Source organism: Chenopodium album, chromosome 15 (genome assembly GCF_948465745.1).
Source record: "Chenopodium album chromosome 15, dcCheAlbu1.1, whole genome shotgun sequence".
In the NCBI taxonomy this organism is placed as follows: Eukaryota; Viridiplantae; Streptophyta; class Magnoliopsida; order Caryophyllales; family Amaranthaceae; genus Chenopodium; species Chenopodium album.
In genome coordinates this window covers 27106334-27116708 of record NC_137848.1, presented here as the reverse complement: position 1 = coordinate 27116708, position 10375 = coordinate 27106334, and positions in this window count along the sequence as shown.

Sequence of the window (10375 nt, the reverse complement as noted above, 5' to 3'; positions counted from 1 at the left end):
TATTTGAATCAAATGAATTCAAACACATTAAAACGAAGGTTTTTAAATCAAATAAAAGTCAAACAGATTCAAGCAAAGCTTTTTGAAGCAAAAGGAAGTCAAACTCATTCTAGCAAAGCTTTTTGAATCAAATGAAAGTCAAATGCATTCAAACAAAGCTTTTTGAAGTAAGTGAGAGTTCAATGCATTCAACAAACCTATTAGAATCTAATGAAAGTCAAACACATTCAAACAAAGCTTTTTGAATCAAATGAAAGGCAAATGCATTTAACAAAGTTATTTGAATCAAATGACTTCAACAAATTCAAACAAAGGTTTTTTAATCAATTGAAAGTGAAACATATTCAAACAAAGCATTTTGATGCACATGAAAGTCAATTACATTCAACAAAGCTATTTGAATCAAATGAAAGTCAAACACATTCAAAAGAAGCTGTTTGAATTAAATGAAAGTAAAATGCATTCAACAAAGCTATTAGAATCAAATGAAATCAAACACATTCAAACAAAGGTTTTTAAATCAATTGAAAGTCAATCACAGTAAAACAAAGCATTTTGAAGCAAATGAAAGTCAATTACATTCAATAAAGCTATTTGAATCAAATGAAAGTCAAACACATTCAAACAAAGCTTTTTTAATCAAATGAAAGTAAAATGCATTCAACAAAGCTATTTGAATAAAATGAAAGTCAAACACACTCAAATAAAACTTTTTGAAGCAAGTGAAGGTCAAGTGCATTCAACAAAGCTGTTTGTTTCAAATGAAAGTCAAACACATTCAAACAAAGCTTTTTGAAGCAAATGAGAGTTCAATGCATTCAACAACGCTATATGAATCAAATGAAAGTCAAGCATATTCAAACAAAGCTATTTGAAACAAATGAAAGTCAAATGCATTCCACAAAGCTGTTTAAAGCAAATGAAAGTCAAACACTTTCAAACAAAGCTTTTTGAATAAAATGAAAATCAAATGCATTCAACAAAGCTATTTGAATCAAATGAAAGTCAAACTCATTCAAACAAAGCTTTTTGAAGCAAATGAGAGTTCAATGCATTCAACACATCTATTTGAATCAAACTAATTCAACACATTCAAACAAGGTTTTTGAATTAAATGAAAGTCAATTACATTCAACAAAGCTATTTGAATCAAATAAAAGTCAAACACATTCAAACAAAGCGTTTTGAATCAAATGAAAGTCAAATGCATTCAACAAAGATATTTGAATCAAATGAATTCAAACACATTCAAACAAAGGTTTTTAAATCAAATAAAAGTCAAACACATTAAAAAAAAAAGCATTTTAAAGCAAATGAAAGTCAAATGCACTCAACAAAGCTTTTTTAAGAAAATGAAAGTCAAACACATTCAAACAAAGCTTTTTTAATAAAATGAAAGTCAATTGCATTCAACATAGCTATTTGAATCAAATGAATTCAAACACATTCAAACAAAGGTTTTTAAATCAAATAAAAGTGAAACACATTCAAAGAAAGCATTTTAAAGGAAATGATTGTCAAATTCATTCAACAAAGCATTTTGAAGCAAATGAAAGTCAAACATATTCAATTAAAGCTTTTTGAAGCAAATGAAAGTCAAATGCATTCAATAAAGCTATTTGAATCAAATGAAAGTCAAACACATTCAAACAAAGCTTTTTGAAGCAAATGAGAGTTCAATGCATTCAACAAAGCTATTAGAATCAAATGAAAGTCAAACACATTCAAACAAAGCATTTTGAAGCAAATGAAATTCAATTACATATAACAAAGCTATTTGAATCAAATGAAAGTTAAAGACATTCAAACAAAGCTTTTTGAATCAATTGAAATTCAAACACATTTAAACAAATTTTTTTGAAATAAATGAAAGTCGAATGCAATCAACAAAGCTATTTGAATCAAATAAAAGTCAAACAAATTTAATTAAAGATTTTTGTAGCAAATGAAAGTCAAATGCATTCAACAAAGCTGTTTGTATCAAATGAATGTCAAACACATTCAAAAAAGCTTTTCGAAGAAAATGAGAGTTCAATGCATTCAAGAAAGCTATTTTAATCAAATGAAAGTTAAACACATTCAAACAAAGCTTTTTGAAGCAAACGAAAGTCAAATGCATTCCACAAAGCTGTTTAAATCAAATGAAAGTCAAACACTTTCAAACAAAGCTTTTTGAATCAAATGAAAATCAAATGCATTCAACAAAGCTATTTGAATCAAATGAATTCAAACACATTCAAACAAAGTTTTTAAATCAAATAAAAGTCAAACACATTCAAACAAAGCATTTTAAAGCAAATGAAAGTCAAATGCATTCAACAACGCTTTTTGGAGCAAATGAAAGTTTAAAACATTCAAACAAAGCATTTTAAAGCAAATGAAAGTCAAATGCATTCAACAAAGCTGTTTGAAGCAAATGAAGTCAAACAAATTTAAACAAAGATTTTTGAAGCAAATGAAAGTCAAATGCATTCAACAACGCTATTTGAATCAAACGAAAGTCAAACACATTCAAACAAAGCTTTTTGAATCAAATGAAAGTCAAATAAATTCAACAAAGCTATTTGAATCAAATGAATTCACACACATTCAAGCAAAAGTTTTTAAATCAATTGAATGTCAAACACATTCAAACAAAGTATTTTGAAACAATTGGAACTTAATCACATTCAACAAAGCTATTTGAATCAAATGAAATTCAAACACATCCAAACAAAGCTTTTTGAATCAAATGAAATTCAAAACACATTCAAACAAATTTTTTGAAGCAAATGAAAGTTAAATGGATTCAACAAAGCTATTTGGATCAAATGAGAGTCAAACACATTCAAACAAAAGCTTTTTGAATCAAATTAAAGTCAAATGCATTCTACAAAGCTATTTAAATAAAATGAAAGTCAAACATATTCAATTGAAGATTATTGAAGCAAATAAAAGGCAAATGCACTCAACAAAGCAATTAGAATTAAATAAAAGACAAAAACACATTCAAACAAAGCTTTTTGAAGCAAATGAAAGTCAAATGCATTTAACAAAGCTATTTGAATCAAATGAAAGTCAAACATATTCAAATAAAACTTTTTGAAGCAAGTGAATGTCATATGTATTCAACAAAACTGTTTGAATCAAATGAAAGTCAAATACTTTCAAAAAAAGCTTTTTTAAGCAAATGAAAGTTAAATGCGTTCAACAAAGATATTTGAATCAAATGAAAGTCAAACACATTCAAACAAAGCTTTTTGAAGCAAATGAGAGATCAATGCATTCAACAAAGCTATTTGAATCAAATGAAAGTCAAACACATTCAAACAAAACTTTTTGAAGCAAATGAAAGTCAAATGCATTCAACAAAGCTATTTGAATCAAATGAAAGTCAACCACATTCAAACAAAGATTTTTGAATCAAATGAAAGTCAAATGTATTCAACAAAGCTATTTGAATCAAATGAATTCAAACTCATTCAAACAAAGATTTTTAAATCAATTGAAATTCAAACACATTCAAACAAAGCATTTTGAAGCAAATGAAATTCAATTACATACAACAAAGCTATTTGAATCAAATGAAAGTCAAAGACATTCAAACAAAGCTTTTTGAATCAATTGAAATTCAAACACATTCAAACAAATTTTTTTGAAACAAATGAAAGTCGAATGCAATCAACAAAGCTATTTGAATCAAATGAAAGTCAAACAAATTTAATTAAAGCTTTTTTTAAGAAAATGAAAGTCAAATGCATTCAACAAAGCTGTTTGTATTGAATGAATGTCAAACACATTCAAAAAAAGCTTTTCGAAGAAAATGAGAGTTCAATGCATTCAACAAAGCTATTTTAATCAAATGAAAGTCAAACACATTCAAACAAAGCTTTTTGAAGCAAACGAAAGTCAAATGCATTCCACAAAGCTGTTTAAATCAAATGAAACTCAAACACTTTCAAACAAAGCTTTTTGAATCAAATGAAAGTCAAATGCATTCAACAAAGCTATTTGAATCAAATGAATTCAAACACATTCAAACAAAGTTTTTAAATCAAATAAAAGTCAAACACATTCAAACAAAGCATTTTAAAGAAAATGAAAGTCAAATACATTCAACAACGCTATATGAATCAAATGAAAGTCAAACACATTCAAACAAAGCATTTTAAAGCAAATGAAAGTCAAATGCATCCAATAAAGCTTTTTGAAGCAAATGAAAGTAAAACAAATTCAAACAAAGCTTTATGAAGCAAATGAAAGTCAAATGCATTCAACAACGCTATTTGAATCAATTGAAAGTCAAACACATTCATATAAAGCATTTTGAAGCAAATGAAATTCAATTACATACAACAAAGCTATTTGAATTAAATGAATTCAAACACATTCAAACCAAGGTTTTTAAATCAATTGAAAGTCAAAACACATTCAAACAAAGCATTTTGAAGCAAATGAAAGTAAATTATATTAACCAAAGCTATTTGAATCAAATGAAAGTCAAACACATTAAAACAAAGCTTTTTGAATCAAATGAAAGTCAAACACATTCAAACAAATTTTTTTTGAAACAAATGAAAGTCAAATGCAATAAACAAAGCTATTTGAATTAAATGAAAGTCAAACACATTCAAACAAAGCTTTTTGAATCAAATGAAAGTCAAATGCATTTAACAAAGCTATTTAAATAAAATGAAAGTCAAACACATTCAAACAAAGCTTTTTGAATCAAATGAAAGTCAAATGCAATAAACAAAGCTATTTGAATCAAATGAAAGTCAAACACAATCAAACAAAGCTTTTTGAATCAAATGAAAGTCAAAAGCATTTAACAAAGCTTTTTAAATCAAATGAAAGTTAAACACATTCAATTAAAGCTTTTTGCAGTTAATGAAAGTCAAATGCATTCAACAACGCTATTTGAATCAAATGAATTCAAACACATTCAAACAAAGGTTTTTAAATCAAATAAAAGTCAAACAGATTCAAGCAAAGCTTTTTGAAGCAAATGGAAGTCAAACTCATTCTAGCAAAGCTTTTTAAATCATATGAAAGACAAACACATTCAAACAAAGCTTTTTGAAGCAAATGAAACTCAAATGCATTCAACAAAGTTATTTGAATCACTTGAAAGTCAAACACATTCAAACAAAGCTTTTTTAATCAAATGAAATTCAAATGCATTCAACAAAGCTATTTGAATCACATGAAAGTCAAACACATTCAAACAAAGGTTTTTGAAGCAAATGAAAGTAAAATGCATTTAACAAAGCGATTTGAATCAAATGAAAGTCAAACACATTCCAATAAAGCTTTTTGAAGTAAGTGAAGGTAAAATGCATTCAAAAAAGCTGTTTGAAACAAATTAAAGTCAAACACTTTCAAACAAAGATTTTTGAAGCAAGTGAAGGTCAAATGCATTCAACAAAGCTGTTTGAATCAAATAAAAGTCACTCACTTTCAAACAAAGCTTTTTGAATAAAATGAAAATCAAATGCATTCAACAAAGCTATTTGAATCAAATGAAAGTCAAACACATTCAAACAAAGCTTTTTGAAGCAAATGAGAGTTCAATGCATTCAACACATCTATTTGAATCAAATTAATTCAACACATTCAAACAAGGTTTTTGAATCAAATGAAAGTCAATTACATTCAACAAAGCTATTTGAATCAAATAAAAGTCAAACACATTCAAACAAAGCGTTTTGAATCAAATGAAAGTCAAATGCATTCAACAAAGATATTTGAATCAAATGAATTCAAACACATTCAAACAAAGGTTTTTAAATCAAATAAAAGTCAAACACATTAAAAAAAAAAGCATTTTAAAGCAAATGAAAGTCAAATGCACTCAATTAAGCTTTTTTAAGAAAATGAAAGTCAAACACATTCAAACAAAGCTTTTTTAATAAAATGAAAGTCCATTGCATTCAACAAAGCAATTTGAATCAAATGAAAGTCAAACATATTCAAACAAAGCTGTTTGAAGCAAATGAGAGTCAAATGCTTTCAACAAAGCTATTAGAATCAAATGAAAGTCAAACACATTCAACCAAAGCTTTTTTAAGCAAATGAAAGTCAAATGCATTCAACAAAGCTTTTTGAATCAAATGAATTCACACACATTCATCCAAAAGTTTTTATATCAATTGAATGTCAAACACATTCAAACAAAGTATTTTGAAACAAATGAAAGTTAATTACATTCAACAAAGCTATTTGAATCAAATGAAAGTCAAACACATTCAAACAAAGCTGTTTGAATTAAATGAAAGTCAAATGCATTCAACAAATCTATTAGAATCAAATGAATTCAAGCACATTCAAACAAAGATTTTTAAATCAAATGAAAGTCAAAACACATTCAAACAAATTTTTTGAAGCAAATGAAAGTCAAATGGATTCAACAAAGCTATTTGGATCAAATGAGAGTCAAACACATTCAAACAAAAGCTTTTTGAATCAAATTAAAGTCAAATGCATTCTACAAAGCTATTTAAATAAAATGAAAGTCAAACATATTCAATTGAAGATTATTGAAGCAAATAAAAGGCAAATGCACTCAACAAAGCAATTAGAATTAAATAAAAGACAAAAACACATTCAAACAAAGCTTTTTGAAGCAAATGAAAGTCAAATGCATTTAACAAAGCTATTTGAATCAAATGAAAGTCAAACATATTCAAATAAAACTTTTTGAAGCAAGTGAATGTCATATGTATTCAACAAAACTGTTTGAATCAAATGAAAGTCAAATACTTTCAAAAAAAGCTTTTTTAAGCAAATGAAAGTTAAATGCGTTCAACAAAGATATTTGAATCAAATGAAAGTCAAACACATTCAAACAAAGCTTTTTGAAGCAAATGAGAGATCAATGCATTCAACAAAGCTATTTGAATCAAATGAAAGTCAAACACATTCAAACAAAACTTTTTGAAGCAAATGAAAGTCAAATGCATTCAACAAAGCTATTTGAATCAAATGAAAGTCAACCACATTCAAACAAAGATTTTTGAATCAAATGAAAGTCAAATGTATTCAACAAAGCTATTTGAATCAAATGAATTCAAACTCATTCAAACAAAGATTTTTAAATCAATTGAAATTCAAACACATTCAAACAAAGCATTTTGAAGCAAATGAAATTCAATTACATACAACAAAGCTATTTGAATCAAATGAAAGTCAAAGACATTCAAACAAAGCTTTTTGAATCAATTGAAATTCAAACACATTCAAACAAATTTTTTTGAAACAAATGAAAGTCGAATGCAATCAACAAAGCTATTTGAATCAAATGAAAGTCAAACAAATTTAATTAAAGCTTTTTTTAAGAAAATGAAAGTCAAATGCATTCAACAAAGCTGTTTGTATTGAATGAATGTCAAACACATTCAAAAAAAGCTTTTCGAAGAAAATGAGAGTTCAATGCATTCAACAAAGCTATTTTAATCAAATGAAAGTCAAACACATTCAAACAAAGCTTTTTGAAGCAAACGAAAGTCAAATGCATTCCACAAAGCTGTTTAAATCAAATGAAACTCAAACACTTTCAAACAAAGCTTTTTGAATCAAATGAAAGTCAAATGCATTCAACAAAGCTATTTGAATCAAATGAATTCAAACACATTCAAACAAAGTTTTTAAATCAAATAAAAGTCAAACACATTCAAACAAAGCATTTTAAAGAAAATGAAAGTCAAATACATTCAACAACGCTATATGAATCAAATGAAAGTCAAACACATTCAAACAAAGCATTTTAAAGCAAATGAAAGTCAAATGCATCCAATAAAGCTTTTTGAAGCAAATGAAAGTAAAACAAATTCAAACAAAGCTTTATGAAGCAAATGAAAGTCAAATGCATTCAACAACGCTATTTGAATCAATTGAAAGTCAAACACATTCATATAAAGCATTTTGAAGCAAATGAAATTCAATTACATACAACAAAGCTATTTGAATTAAATGAATTCAAACACATTCAAACCAAGGTTTTTAAATCAATTGAAAGTCAAAACACATTCAAACAAAGCATTTTGAAGCAAATGAAAGTAAATTATATTAACCAAAGCTATTTGAATCAAATGAAAGTCAAACACATTAAAACAAAGCTTTTTGAATCAAATGAAAGTCAAACACATTCAAACAAATTTTTTTTGAAACAAATGAAAGTCAAATGCAATAAACAAAGCTATTTGAATTAAATGAAAGTCAAACACATTCAAACAAAGCTTTTTGAATCAAATGAAAGTCAAATGCATTTAACAAAGCTATTTAAATAAAATGAAAGTCAAACACATTCAAACAAAGCTTTTTGAATCAAATGAAAGTCAAATGCAATAAACAAAGCTATTTGAATCAAATGAAAGTCAAACACAATCAAACAAAGCTTTTTGAATCAAATGAAAGTCAAAAGCATTTAACAAAGCTTTTTAAATCAAATGAAAGTTAAACACATTCAATTAAAGCTTTTTGCAGTTAATGAAAGTCAAATGCATTCAACAACGCTATTTGAATCAAATGAATTCAAACACATTCAAACAAAGGTTTTTAAATCAAATAAAAGTCAAACAGATTCAAGCAAAGCTTTTTGAAGCAAATGGAAGTCAAACTCATTCTAGCAAAGCTTTTTAAATCATATGAAAGACAAACACATTCAAACAAAGCTTTTTGAAGCAAATGAAACTCAAATGCATTCAACAAAGTTATTTGAATCACTTGAAAGTCAAACACATTCAAACAAAGCTTTTTTAATCAAATGAAATTCAAATGCATTCAACAAAGCTATTTGAATCACATGAAAGTCAAACACATTCAAACAAAGGTTTTTGAAGCAAATGAAAGTAAAATGCATTTAACAAAGCGATTTGAATCAAATGAAAGTCAAACACATTCCAATAAAGCTTTTTGAAGTAAGTGAAGGTAAAATGCATTCAAAAAAGCTGTTTGAAACAAATTAAAGTCAAACACTTTCAAACAAAGATTTTTGAAGCAAGTGAAGGTCAAATGCATTCAACAAAGCTGTTTGAATCAAATAAAAGTCACTCACTTTCAAACAAAGCTTTTTGAATAAAATGAAAATCAAATGCATTCAACAAAGCTATTTGAATCAAATGAAAGTCAAACACATTCAAACAAAGCTTTTTGAAGCAAATGAGAGTTCAATGCATTCAACACATCTATTTGAATCAAATTAATTCAACACATTCAAACAAGGTTTTTGAATCAAATGAAAGTCAATTACATTCAACAAAGCTATTTGAATCAAATAAAAGTCAAACACATTCAAACAAAGCGTTTTGAATCAAATGAAAGTCAAATGCATTCAACAAAGATATTTGAATCAAATGAATTCAAACACATTCAAACAAAGGTTTTTAAATCAAATAAAAGTCAAACACATTAAAAAAAAAAGCATTTTAAAGCAAATGAAAGTCAAATGCACTCAATTAAGCTTTTTTAAGAAAATGAAAGTCAAACACATTCAAACAAAGCTTTTTTAATAAAATGAAAGTCCATTGCATTCAACAAAGCAATTTGAATCAAATGAAAGTCAAACATATTCAAACAAAGCTGTTTGAAGCAAATGAGAGTCAAATGCTTTCAACAAAGCTATTAGAATCAAATGAAAGTCAAACACATTCAACCAAAGCTTTTTTAAGCAAATGAAAGTCAAATGCATTCAACAAAGCTTTTTGAATCAAATGAATTCACACACATTCATCCAAAAGTTTTTATATCAATTGAATGTCAAACACATTCAAACAAAGTATTTTGAAACAAATGAAAGTTAATTACATTCAACAAAGCTATTTGAATCAAATGAAAGTCAAACACATTCAAACAAAGCTGTTTGAATTAAATGAAAGTCAAATGCATTCAACAAATCTATTAGAATCAAATGAATTCAAGCACATTCAAACAAAGATTTTTAAATCAAATGAAAGTCAAAACACATTCAAACAAATTTTTTGAAGCAAATGAAAGTCAAATAGATTCAACAAAGCTATTTGGATCAAATGAGAGTCAAACACATTCAAACAAAAGCTTTTTGAATCAAATTAAAGTCAAATGCATTCCACAAAGCTATTTAAATCAAATGAAAGTCAAACACATTCAATTAAAGCTTTTTAAAGTAAATGAAAGTCAAATGAATTCAACAACGCTATTTGAATCAAATGAATTCAAACACATTCAAACAAAGGTTTTTAAATCAAATAAAAGTCAAACATATTCAAGCAAAGCTTTTTGAAGCAAAAGGAACTCAAACTCATTCTAGCAAAGCTATTTGAATCAAATGAAAGACAAACCCATTCAAACAAAGCTTTTTGAAGCAAATGAAACTCAAATGCATTCAACAAAGTTATTTGAATCAAATGAAAGTAAAATG